Source organism: Capricornis sumatraensis, chromosome 13 (genome assembly GCF_032405125.1).
Source record: "Capricornis sumatraensis isolate serow.1 chromosome 13, serow.2, whole genome shotgun sequence".
Lineage (NCBI taxonomy): Eukaryota > Metazoa > Chordata > Mammalia > Artiodactyla > Bovidae > Capricornis > Capricornis sumatraensis.
In genome coordinates this window covers 10,345,132-10,359,601 of record NC_091081.1, presented here as the reverse complement: position 1 = coordinate 10,359,601, position 14,470 = coordinate 10,345,132, and the positions used below count along the sequence as shown (strand labels likewise).

The following is a 14,470-nucleotide window of genomic DNA, read 5'->3' as shown; positions in this document are numbered from 1 at the left end:
TCACTCACTTTCACTAAAGGACACAGACTGGCTGAATGGATATCAAAACAAGACCCATATGTATGCTGTCTACAAGAAACCCACTTCAGACCTAAAGACATGTATAGATTGAAAGTGAGAGGATGGAAAAATTATTCCATGAAAATGGAAAACACAAGAAAGCTGGAGTAGCAATCCTCATATCAGACAAAATAGACCTTAAAGTAAAGAAGATTATAAGAGATAAGGAAGGACAGGATATAATGATCAAGGGATCAATCCAAAGGAAGACATAACAATTGTAAATATCTATGCACCCAACACAGGAGCACCTCAATACATAAGACAAACACTAACAGACATAAAAGGAGAAATTGACAGTAACACAATAATAGTAGGAGACTTTAACACCCCACTCACACCAATGGACAGATCATCAAAAGAAAAAATTAATAAGGAAACGCATCTTAAATGATGCACTAGATGAGATGGATCTCATCAATGTCTTCAGGACAGTCCATCCAAATGCAGAAGAATATCTTCTTCTCAAGTGCACACGGAACATTCTACAGGATAGACCACATCTTGGGTCACAAGTCAAACCTCAGTAAATTTAAGAATATTGAAATCGTATCAAGCATCTTCTCTGACCACAATGCTATGAGACTAGATATCAATTACAAGAAAAAAAAAAAAACCTGTAAGAAACACAAACACATAGAGATTAAACAATACATTTCTAAATAACCAGCTGGTTACTGAAGAAATCAAAAGGGAAATCAAAAAACTTCTAGAAACAAATGATAATGAAAACACAACAACTCAAAACCTATGGGATGCAGCAAAAGCATTCTAAGAGGGACATTTGTAGCAATAGAATCCTACCTCAGGAAACGAGGAGCACAACGAATAGACAACATAACTTTACAACTAAAACAACTGGAAAAAGAAGAACAAAAAAACCCAACATTAGTAAAAGGAAAGAAACATTCAAGATATGAGCAGAAATAAATTAAAAAGAATTAAAGGAAAAGTAAAGATTAATAAAACTAAAAGCTGGTTCTCTGAGAAGATAAAATTGACAAACCTTTGGCCAGACACATCAAGAAAAGAAGAATCAAATCAACAAAATTAGAAACGAAGAAGAGGTTACAACAGACAATGCAGAAATAAAAAGGATTATAAGAGGCTATTATGAACAACTATATGGCAATAAAATAGATAACCTGGAAGAAATGGACAGATTCTTAGAAAAGTTCAATCTTCCAAGACTGAACCAGGAAGAAACAGAAATTATGAACAACCCAGTTATAAGCACTGAAATTGAAGCTGTGATCAAAAATCTCCCAGAAAACAAAAGCCCATGACCAGACAGCTTCACAGGAGAATTCTATCAAACATTTAGAAAGGAACTAATGCCTATCCTTCTAAAACTCTTTTGAAAAATTGCAGAGGAAGGAACACTTCCAAACTCATTCTACGAGGCCACCATCACCCTGATACCAAAACCAGACAAAGACAACACAATAAAAGAAAACTACAGACCAATATCACTGATGAACATAGATGCAAAAATTCTCAACAAAATTTTAGCAAACAGAATTCAGCAACACATCAAAAAGCTCATACAACATGATCAAGTTGGGTTTATTCTAGGGATGCAGGGATTCTTCAATATATGCAAATCAATGTGATACACCATATTAACAAAAGATAAAAACCATATGATCATCTCAATAGATGCAAAAAAAAGCCTTTGACAAAGTTGAACACCCGTTTATGATTCAGTCAGTTCAGCTGCTCAGTCGTGTCTGACTCTTTGCGACCCCATGAATCGCAGCATGCCAGGCCTCCCTGTCCATCACCAACTCCCGGAGTTCACTCAGACTCACGTCCATCAAGTCAGTGATGCCATCCAGCCATCTCATTCTCTGTCGACCCCTTCTCCTCCTGCCCCAAATCCCTCCCAGCATCAGAGTCTTCCAATGAGTTAACTCTTTGCATGAGGTGGCCAAAATACTGGAGTTTCAGCTTTAGCATCAGTCCTTCCAAAGAACACCCAGGGCTGATCTCCTTTAGAATGGACTGGTTGGATCTCCTTGCACTCCAAGGGATTCTCAGGAGTCTTCTCCAACACCACAGTTCAAAAGCATCAATTCTTCGGCACTCAGCTTTCTTCACAGTCCAACTCTCACATCCATACATGACCAGTGGAAAAACCATAACCTTGACTAGATGGACCTTTGTTGGCAAAGTAATATCTCTGCTTTCAAATATACTATCTAGGTTGGTCATAACTTTTCTTCCAAGGAGTAAGCATCTTTTAATTTCATGGCTGCAGTCACCATCTGCAGTGATTTTGGAGCCCCCAAAAATAAAGTCTGACACTGTTTCCACTGTTTCCCCATCTATTTCCCATGAAGTGATGGGACCAGATGCCATGATCTTCATTTTCTGAATGTTGAGCTTTAAGCCAACTTTTTCACTCCCCACTTTCACTTTCATCAAGAGGCTTTTTAGCTCCTCTTCACTTTCTGCCATAAGGGTGATGTCATCTGCATATTTGACGTTATTGATATTTCTCCCAGCAATCTTGATTCCAGCTTGTGCTTCTTCCAGCCCAGCATTTCTCATGATGTACTCTGCATATAAGTTAAATAAGCAGGATGATAATATACAGCCTTGATGTACTCCTTTTCCTATTTGCAACTAGTCTGTTGTTCCATGTCCAGTTCTAACTGTTGCTTCCTGACCTGCATACAGATTTCTCAAGAGGCAGGTCAGGTGGTCTGGTATTCACGTCTCTTTCAGAATTTTCCACAGTTTATTGTGATCCACACAGTCAAAGGCTTTGGCATAGTCAATAAAGCAGAAATATATGTTTTTCTGAAACTCTCTTGCTTTTTTGATGATCCAGCGGATGTTGGCAATTTGATCTCTGGTTCCTGTGCCTTTTCTAAATCTGGCTTGAACATCAGGAAGTTCACGGTTCACATATTGCTGAAGCCTGGCTTGGAGAATTTTGATCATTACTAGCGTAATGAGTGCAATTGTGCTGTAGTTTGAGCGTTCTTTGGCATTGCCTTTCTTTGGGATTGGAATGAAAATTGACCTTTTCCAGTCCTGTGGCCACTGCTGAGTTTTCCAAATTTGCTTGTGGTGAAAAAGTGAAAGCATTCCCCCTAAGATCAGGAACAATACAAGTGTGTCCACTTTCCCCACTGTTATTCAACATAGTTCTGGAAGTCCTAACTGCGGCAATCAGAGAAGAAAAAGAAATAAAAGGAATCCAGATCAGAAAAGAAGTAAAGCTCTCACTGTTTGCAGATGACATAATACTGTACATAGAAAACCCTAAAGATAGTATCAGAAAATCTAGAGCTAACCAGTGAGTTTACCAGAGGTGCAAGATACAAAATCAATACACAGAAATCACTTGCATTTCTAGATACTAACAATGAAAATCCAGAAAGAGAAATTAAGGAATCAATCCCATTAACCATTGCAACAAAAAGAATTAAATATCTAGGAATAAACTTACCTAAGGAGAACTGTACACAGAAAATTATAAGACACTAATGAAAAAAATCAATGACAACATAAACAGATGGAGAGATATTCCATGTTCCTGGGTAGGAAGAATCAATATTGTGAAAATGACTATATTACCAAATGCAATCCAGATATTTAATGTTAACCCTGTCAAATTACCAATGACATTTTTCATAGAACTAGAACAAAAAATTTCACAATTCATATGGAAACACAAAAGACCCTTAATGGCCAAAGCAGTCTTGAGAAAGAAGAATGGAGCTGCAGGAACCAACCTTCCTGACTTCAGATTATACTACAAAGCTATAGTCATCAAGACAGTATGGTACTGGCACAAAAACAGAAATATAGACCAATAGAACAATATAGAAAGCCCAGAAATAAACCCATGCACCTATAGGTACCTTATGTTTGACAAAGGAGGCAAGAATATACAATGGGGCAAAGACAGCCTCTTCAATAATGGTTCTGAGAAAACTGGACAACTACATGTAAAAGAATGAAATTAGAACACTTTCTAACACCATACACAAAGATAAACTCAAAATGGATTAAAGACCTAAATGTAAGACCAGAAACGATAAAACTCTTAAAGGAAAACATAGGCAGAATACACGATTACATAAATCAAAGCAAGATCCTCTATGACCCACCTCCTAGAGTAATGGAAATAAAAACAAAATGAAACAAGTTGGACCTGATTAAACTTAAAAACTTTTTCACAGCAAAGGAAACTATAAGCAAGGTGAAAAGAGAATCTGCAGAATGGGAGAAAACAATAGTAAATGAAACAACTGTATATTCGTTTCCAAAATATACAAGCAGCTCATACAACTCAATACCAGAGAAGCAAACAACCCCATCATAAAGTGGGAAAAAGACCTAAACAGACATTTCTCCAAAGACATATGCTGGCTAACAAACATGAAAAGATGCTCAACATTGCTCATTATTAGAGAAATGCACATCAAGACTACAATGAGATATCACCTCACACTGGTCAGAATGGCCTTCATCAAAAAGTCTACAGACAATAAGTGCTAAAGAGGGTGAGTATAAAAGGGAATGTTCTTGCATTGTTGGTGGGAATGTAAATTGATACAGCCACTATGGAAGATGGTATGGAGATTCCTTATAAAACCAAAAATAAAACCACCATATGACCCAGCAGTCCCATTCCTAGGCATGTACACTGATGAAACCAAAATTGAAAAAGACACATGTATCCCATTGTTCATTACAGCACTATTTACAATAGTTAGAACATGGAAGCAACCTAGGTGTCCATCAACAGATGAATCAATAAAGAAGTTTTGGTACATATACACAATGAAATATTACTCAGCCACAAAAAGGAACACCTTTGAGTCCATTCTAATGAGGTGGATGATCCTAGACTATTATACAGAGTGAAGTGAGTCAGAAAGATAAATATCATATTCTAATGTATATATTCAGAATCTAGAAAAATGGTACTGAAGAATTTATTCACAGGGCAGCAGTGGAGAAACAGACATAGAAAATAAACTTTTGGACATGGAGAGAGGGGAAGAGAGGTTGAGATGTATGGAAAGAGTAACATTGAAATTTGCACTACCATGTGTAAAATAAATGGCTGAGGGGAATTTGCTGTTTGGCTCAGGAAACTCAAACAGGGGCTCTATGTCAACCTGGAGGGGTGGGATGGAGAGGGAGATGGGAGATGGGTTCAGGAGAAAGGGGAATTCATGTATACCTATGGCTGATTCATGTTGAGGTTTGACAGAAAACAACAGAGTTCTGTAAAGCAATTATCCTTCAATTAAAATAAAAAAAAAAAGAATCTGCCTGCAGTGCAGGAGACCCATGTTCAATCCCTGGGTTGGGAAGATTCCCTGGAGAATGGGAAGTATTGTGTAGAGTTCCCTGTGCTATGCAGTAGGTCTTTGTTGACTATCTGTCTTAAGTATAGCAGTGTGTACATGTCAATCTCAAACTCCCAATCTATCCCCCGTACCCTTCCCCCTAGTAACCATAAGTTTATTCTCTAAGTCAGTGAGTCTGTTTCTTAAATAAATTCATTTGTATCATTTTGAGGGGCTTCCCAGCTGGCTCACTGATAATGAATTTACCTGCAGGAGACATAAATTCAGTCCTTCAGTTGGGAAGATCCCCTGGGGAAGTAAATGGCAACTCACTCCAGTATTCTTGCCTGGGAAATCTCATTGACAGAGGAGACTGGCAGGCTACCGTCATCCATAGTGTCACAAAAATGCTGGACACAGCTTAGTGGCTAAACAACAATATTTTCTTAAGATTCTGCATATAAGCATTATCATATGATGTTTATGTTTCCCTGTCCGACTTACTTCACTTAGTATGATAATCTCCAGGTCCACACATGTTGCCTCAGATGGCATTATTTCATTCTTTTTAATGGCTGAGTAACATTTTATTGCATATATGCACCACATCTTCTTTATCCATTCAAAATTCAAAAGGATACATGCACCCCAATGTCACTGATTTTTTTTTTTTTTAATTTTAGGACTGATGATGGGTTGGTGGCAAGGGTATAATGATGATTTGAGACATACTTTACTTCTTAGCTCTCTCTCTACTGACTAAGTGGTTCCAGGTCTATGAAGTAGAGACAGGAGATGATTGTCCAGATAATTGAAATTAACATAGCTTGGCAGATCAGGGTTCAGATATCATTCTCCCACACAACTTGGTGAATTCTCACAGCACTTCATTTTTGTACCTTGTTTTTTCCACTCACCAGGCCAAGTCATTTGTGCCTTTCTCATTGGGATGTTCTAAGGCCATGAGGAAAATGCTGTTGAGCATAACTCCCAAGAAACAAATTATAAAATAATTTTCCTTTACAGGATGAGAGAAAAGTAAGCAAGAACTTTCTCCTTGAGATTTTCTGGGATTGCAAGCAGCTGACTGAGTGGCTGTGAGCCATGCATGAGCCTTAGTGTCTCTCCCAAATGAGAGCTAAAATCACATAATTTCTTTGGGAAATTTTTCACACTGTCAATTATATCTTACCTCCTGGAGAGACAGACTCCATTGACAATATGTAAAAGAAGCATCTTAAGTGCCACCGTGTTGTCCCCAGAGCTTTAGTCACTCATAATACTTCCTCAAGACTATAAAAACATCCTCTAAAATTATTTTTCCTTTTTCTTTTAATTGAAAGAATTCTTTGACCTTTCTCAAACAGCTGCTCCCTAGAAAATTCCTTTCAGTTGAAAGCAATACTTTACCTTGGCCTCCCAAACAAGCTCATTTCTATGCAAACAGGTTTCCTCACATTTATTTGAAAATGGGGAGAATAATAGCTGGATTTGGGGAGAGTCATAAAACTATTTTCTGGGCTGAGTTCCGATTGAATTACATCAAACAGACCAGGACTGTGATCACTAACATATATTCACATGTTTGCCTCATCCCTCAGTATATGCTGTCCATTTTTTATGCACTCCAGCAAATTCTTGGTGTTCAGCTTCCTGTACTCTAAGTCAAGCATGAGTGTGGGTTCTCAGTAGACTTTAGCAGCTGGTGAGATGGCGTGGTACTTGTATGTAGCTTGCTTTTGTTCTGTTTGGTGCCCGTGTAATATCACTCATGTAACAACCATACTTTAACACTGATACATAGAATAAGTGGTTACAGAAGTACATAAAGTGTTTAGAAACTACTGCAGTGTTTGGAAAACATTTTATTTCCTATAATGTGGGGAATCACATCTCAAGCATTGAAGGACTGGGAAAACTGATGAGCAGTATGATGTCATATAACTAATTCAGTTTGTTTCTCCATCTGGTTTATTTTTTTTTTAATATCTATTTATTTGGCTGTGCCAGTCTTAGTTGTGGCACAGAGAATCTTCAGTCTTCACTGAGGCACACAGAATCTTTAGTTGTGGCACATGGAATCTAGTTCCCTGACCAGGGACCTGGGCCCCCTGCTTTGGGAGCGTGGTGTCCTAGCCACTGGACCATGAGGGAAGTTCTTCCCTCTGGTTTAAAGGATAGCTACTGGGAAGGAGATCAACCGTGGGATTTCTTTGGAGGGAATGATGCTGAAGCTGAAACTCCAGTACTTTGGTCACCTCACGCGAAGAGTTGACTCATTGGAAAAGACTCCGATGCTGGGAGGGATTGGGGGCAGTAGGAGAAAGGGATGACTGAGGATGAGATGGCTGGATGGCATCACGGACTCGATGGACATGAGTCTGAGTGAACTCCGGGAGATGGTGGTGAACAGGGAGGCCTGGCGTGCTGCGATTCATGGGGTCGCAAAGAGTCTGACGTGACTGAGCAACTGAACTGAACTGAACTGGGAGGGCCAGTCTGTCATGAGTTCCCAGTGTCCCTGCACATTCTTGCCAGGTACACCAAGAATGCAAGGCCCTTTCTACTCTTTACTAGCCCATATATCAGACTTGTGGTTGCAGCAAGCAGTCTTGAGCTATCGGGTACTGTCTTCCCTAGAAGCAAGGCTAGATTTCTTTCTGCTTACTACAAAGTCAGTGAGTCCCTAAGCTCAGCGCTTCTGTCCTCTAAATGCAGCCCATTTTGTTTGCAGGCATCCATCATGAGATACCAAATTAGAGATACCAAAGGAACATTTCATGCAAAGATGGGCACAAAAAAGGACAGAAACGGTATGGACCTAACAGAAGCAGAAGATATTAAGAAGAGGTGGCAAAAATACATAGAAGAACTATACAAAAAAGATCTTCATGACCCAGATAACCACAAGGGTGTGATCACCCACCTAGAGCCAGACATCTTGGAATGTGAAGTCAAGTGGGCCTTAGGAAGCATCACTACGAACAAAGCTAGTAGAGGTGATGGAATTCCAGTTGAGTTCTTTCAAATCCTGAAAGATGATGCTGTGAAAGTGCTGCACTCAATATGCCAGCAAATTTGGAAAACTCAGCAGTGGCCACAGGACTGGAAAAGGTCAGTTTTCATTCCAATCCCAAAGAAAGGCAATGCCAAAGAATGTCTCACACGTTTGCAAAGTAATGCTCAAAATTCTCCAAGCCAGGCTTCAACAGTACATGAACAGTGAACTCCCAGATGTTCAAGCTGAATTTAGAAAAGGTAGAGGAACCAGAGATCAAATTGCCAACATCCATTGGATCATTGGATCATCTTGGGAAAAGCAAGAGAGTTCCAGAAAAGCATCTACTTTTGCTTTATTGATTATGCTAAAGCGTTTGACTGTGTGGATCACAAAAACCTGTGGAAAATTCTTCAAGAGATGGGAATATCAGACCACTTGATCTGTCTCCTGAGAAATCTGTATGCAGGTCAGGAAGCAACAGTTAGCACTGGACATGGAAAAACAGACTGGTTCATAATTGGGAAAGGAGTACAGCAAGGCTGTATATTGTCACCCTGCTTATTTAACTTATATGCAGAGTACATCATGCAAAATGCCAGACTGGATGGAGCACAAGCTGGAATCAAGATTGCTGGGAGAAATGTCAATAACCTCAGCTATGCAGATGACACCACCCTTATGGCAGAAAGTGAAGAAGAACTAAAGAGCCTCTTGATGAAAGTGAAAGATGAGAGTGAAACATTTGCGTACAACTCAACATTCAGAAACAAAGATCATGGCATCTGGTCCCATCACTTCATGGCAAATAGATGGGGAAACAATGGAAATAGTGGCAGACTTTATTTTTGGGGGCTCCAAAATCACTGCAGATAGTGGCTGCAGCCATGAAAATAAAAGATGCTTGCTCCTTGGAAGAAAAGTTATGACCAACCGAGACAGCTTATTAAAAAGCGAAGACATCACTTTGCCAACGAAGGTCTGTCTAGTCAAAGCTGTGGTTTTTCCAGTGGTCACGTATGGATGTGAGAGTTGGACCATAAAGAAAGCTGAGCGCCGAAGAATTGATGCTTTTGAACTCTGGTGTTGGAGAAGACTCTTGAGAGTCCCTTGGACTACAAGGAGATCCAACCAGTCCATCCTAAAGGAGATCAGTCCTGAATATTCATTGGAAAGACTGATGCTGAAGCTGACACTCCATTACTTTGGCTACCTGTTGTGAACTGACTCATTTGAAAAGACTCCGATGCTGGGAAAGTTTGAAAGCAGGAGGAAAGGGGGATGCTGGAGGATGAGATGGTTGGATGGCATCACTGACTCAATGGACATGAGTTTGAGTAAACTGCGGGAATTGGTAATGGACAGGGAGGCCTGGCATGCTGCAGTCCATGGGGTCGCAAAGAGTCGGACACAACTGAGTGACTGAATGGAACTGACCTTGACTGAAAGTCTCGAGACCCTACGTAGTTCCTGACACTTTGGAAATATTTCTCTTTATACTCATAAATAGGTCCTAGAATGGTTATATTATTTCAGATAATTAATGACCATGAAGAATTTATTTATTTATTTATTTATTTTGTTTCAATTGTTTATTAACCAGAACACAAAAATAATCCTGGTAGATACCTTAGTTCATCCTTCTAATAAGCCTGTTGATCTGGTCTTCCCTGTTGCCAGCATCTCCACCTTCTACAAAATGGGTGCTTTTTCTTCATTCCACCTCGTGGAGAAGACAATTTAAAGGGCCACAGGAAGTTGTTTGCTTCTTTGAAACGTTTTCCAGCGGTATAGATCTCATGAGTCAGATCCTCCATGCAGATGATTCCATATTTCCCAAGAGATCGAGCAATCAATGCATTGTCTGTCAGGGCAATTCGCTTTTTGTTGATTTTGCCATAACCACACTTGTAGATCAATTCATTTACAGACTTCAGATTTGGGTACCCCCATGCAATGTATGGCTCCACAATTCTCAGCATATTAATTGATGCCCTGTTGAGCTTCACAAAGGTGCCGCTGAAGATCTGCCAGAGGCGAAGGAGCTGCAGCAACTTTCGAACCTTTGGGCTCACACCGTTGATACCTCTGATCCTGATGACAAACGCCAATTTGGGTTCCGCGGGTACATAGAAGTTGCCGGCTTTTCGTGCCATCCTAGCCATTCGAATTTCAGTTCTGTACATCTGCCTGTATTCCTTGTGGGAATGCTTAGCTTTTTCATAGATAAGCTTCCTCCTTGCCTTTCGAAGCATCTTTTGGGCAAACTTCTTTCTCAGTCACTTGATCTTAAGCTCTGCAAAATTCTTCCACTTTTTCTTAAGGGTTTCTGGCACAGCAGGAACCTTCTTTTTCTTCTCTTCTGCAACCTCCATGGTTCCAGCCGGGAAAGAGCGACCATGAAGAATTTAGAATGTTGATTTCTGAATCTACTGCTGAATGATCTTGAGTATGTTTGCATTCCTCTGGGACTGTGTCTCATTATCTGTAAAATGCGTGGGTGCAACTAGATGAGTGGTTTTTCAACTGTGCTCCGGGGTACCCAGGACCAGTCGTTTCAAGGGCCTTCTCATTAGCCGCTGGTGGAGGCTGTTGTATTGCTGTGTTGACTGGCCTGGTTGCCTGCCTTCATCAGGGATTCTAGCTGTGCTGTGGTTACTGTTCCTGCTCAGCACCCTCTCCCGTTTCCCTCAGCTGTCACTTTCTCTGTAGTTCTCTTCATACTTCCTAACTTTCTCATTTCCTATTTCTCAAGGGAAAAAAGTACAAACAATCAGAATGTTTTAGCCCTCTATTTCTTGGCCCACAGGCTGCTTTCTGGTCCTGATGAATGAACAAAGAGAAGACAGGTTCTCCTCTCAAATTCCCTAACCCCCCTGCCATCCTATCAACTCTTCTAGGGCTTGACTGTTGGGAAGTCACAGGGTCCTGCCTCAGGGAGTCTTGCTTCCAAGACTCTTTCACTCCAGTGCTATGAAATATGTAGACAAATAAGAGGCAATAAAACTGGCTTTTGCTAGGGTGACCAGCTGTCTGATTTGCCTGGGACTGGAAGGTATTCTTAGGACCATGAGACTCATTTTTAAAACCAGAATAGTCTTGGGCAAACCGAGAGAGGTTGGTTGTCCTACTAATTTTCTAGATTCAGACTTTATGGTATAAGCTTATGTAATGAGGTCCTCATAGATCGGGGTGTTTGAAACTCAAAAGTCATGAAGTTGACTTCCCCCCGCCCTGGATTTTGATCTAACAACTATATTGCCAGGCAATAGATGTTCTTGCATAAATGGGAGAAGAGGAAAGATAAGAAGACAGTAGGAAATGTTGGCTAACATAAAAAATATATATTATTCTCTTGCAGCTTTAATAAATTATAGCCTAAAATGGTTTTATTATGATCCTCTTCTAATGAATTCCTAAGTAGTGGGGGTGAAAATGTTCATGAAAATATACTTAGAATAAAGGTCTAATATAGAAAAGAACAAAAGGAGAAAGAGAAGGGCCTGGGAAGAATATGTAATCACAAAGTAAAAAGCAACTGTGAGAAAATAAAATGAAACATGAATAATAATGGTTATTTTTGGTTGTTGATTTTTATTTTAATATTTATACTTCTTTATATATCATAGTGTCTATAGCAGCCACATGCTTCCCTGGTGACTCAATGGTAAAGAATCCGCCTGTCAATGCAAGAGACGTGAGTTTTGATCCCTGGCTCAGGAAGATCCTCTGGAGAGGGAAATGGCAACCCATTCCTGTATTCTTGCCAACAAAATCCCAAAGATAGAGGAGCCTGGTGGCCCACAGTCCTTGTGGTTGCAGAGTCGGACATAACTGAGTGATTGAGCATGCACACGTAATAACCACATACTACTTTTATAATTGGAAAGTGAAAGTGATAATCACTCTCTGTGACCCCATGGCCTATAGCCCACCAGGCTCCTCTTTCCATGGGATTCTCCAGGCAAGAATACTGGAGTGGGTAGCCAGTCCCTTCTCTCCCGACCCAGGGATTGATCCCAGGTCTCCCACATTGCAGGCAGATTCTTTACTATCTGAGCCACCAGGAAAGTCCTTATAATTGGAAAAATGTTATTAAGGAAAGCTTTTTAAAAAAGAGGGGAGAGTCAAAAGGTCAAAGGAAGAAAGACCTCACTAAGAAAGTGTTAGGATTCCATGTTAGAATCCTGATCATGGGAATCCATTGGTGATTTTTAAGCAGTCTGTTTGTTCAGAGAGTTTTAGATGCGGTTTTTGGAAGGATCTAGCTGATTTGTGCAGAGGTATCACTGTGGCCTGGCGTTTTTGGATTTAAACAGAAACCTTTGCTTTTAAATCCAGGAGTGGAGGCCCTCTGACAGGAGCTTGCCCAGAGCTTGCCAAATATCTTGATGAAAGTGAACACTTCTTTCTCCTACTCAAGTCAAGTGCCCTTTTCTTCATCAAAACCATTTAAAGGTCAGACACAGAGCTTGTCACATTTGTTAACCTCTACTGTCTCTGAATTTCTAGAAATCTGAGAGGTTTCTGAATTGAGTAGCCTCCCATCTAAAGACTGAGTTTTTATGAGTTTGATTTCAGGATTGGTTAGACTAATTTGCAGAGGCATACTACTTATAGTGTAAGGAGAATTATGTAAATAACCATGGCATGGTTCCCTCTTCCTGAGATTTTTTTTTTTTTTTTGCTAGGTACATGTGTTTTGTTTGGGGATTTTCTGTGATTCTATCATCATTTACCAAAGAGAGAATTTCAGTGAAAGGAATAGAGGGGTTCCATCAAGATGTATTCATAGGCACATTAATTAACATGACTGTTAATGGGAAGCACATCAATTAACATGACTGTTAATGGGAAGGGAACCATCGTCAGACTAAAGTGCTTCTTAATTCTCTTCCATTCCATTTAGGCACAAGATTTAGGGGATTCAAGGTATGTGCTAAGGTAGCGTACTCTTGGCAATGCTGTGAAACTGGGAATCACCAAGTTCTTCTGAGGCTTCTATCTCCACTCTTTAAAGCGCACAACTGTATTGCACGGTTCTTTGCTATTCTGCCTTTTCAATAAGCACTGTGCAAAAGGAATCTCCCGCCTGCTGCTTGCGTATCGTGTTGTTGTCATCTTACTAAAACATAAAATGATTTAAGCTTTGCAGCTGTTATTGTTTTCCGTGGAGCCGCTGCCCAGCACTTCCAGGGACAATGCCAGGTGCACCAGGAGGCTATCTGTGCAAATTCCAGTTAAAATTTGAGCAATAATCTGGTGCCTTTGATCATTACAGACAACCAGCCTAAACAACTTGGATGCAAATCGAACAAAGTTATTATCATTGGTCAGAGCAGTACAGCAAATTGCTTAAGCTCCTTCACCTGATTTACGTTTTTTTCGGACTTAGGCTAAGTGACTGACTTAATAGCTATTAATAGGTTCACAAGAGACTGATGTATGTTGAACCTGAATTCTGATTTAGAAATTTACAATGGGAACCATTGTTCATGCTAGTAAAGTTTGTCTTGGTAGGAAGACCTATGTGTGAAACCAAGTTCTATAATTAGAAGGTTTGCTTATGATAACATCCTGAGCAAGGACAGTCAGTCATTTTAACCAGTAGTGGTCTCAGCAGTGGCAATAAAACTGCCAAGCAATAGATCCAGGATTTGAACCTGGAAAACATGACCACAGACCCACATCAACATATAGAGCACATTGTCTGGAACATTATTTTTTGTCAGCTTGAGTCTTGCTTCCAGAATTCTCTTTTATACACCTTCATTGACTTGACTCTTTACTAAATCTGCCTCCCAGATTTGCATATATTTATAAAATCCTAAATCATGTGTTCAAATGGCAGTCAATCCCATTCACTGGGATTTTTCCTTGTTTCAGTTCTTAGGCATTGAGGTCATTTATGAGTGCTGGGGGCCTTTTGCGTCAGGTCTGGACACTAAGAACTGATGGCATGAGGGTCTCAAGATACAGTCAATAAAGACTGTAGAAGTTCAATGGGTGAGAAGTCAATGTGGGCTAGGATATGGAGAATGGAAATATCACTTGGACCTTCAAAACTGGCATTCTGCATGGGAGGAGAGCTCTAGAG

At 40.0% G+C, this 14,470-nt stretch overlaps 1 pseudogene; it reads right to left on the bottom strand.

Moving 5' to 3' along the window:
- Nucleotides 1–10,016: 10,016 nt before the first annotated feature.
- LOC138089824 (large ribosomal subunit protein uL30 pseudogene) lies at nt 10,017–10,628 on the bottom strand (annotated as a pseudogene).
- Nucleotides 10,629–14,470: the final 3,842 nt, after the last annotated feature.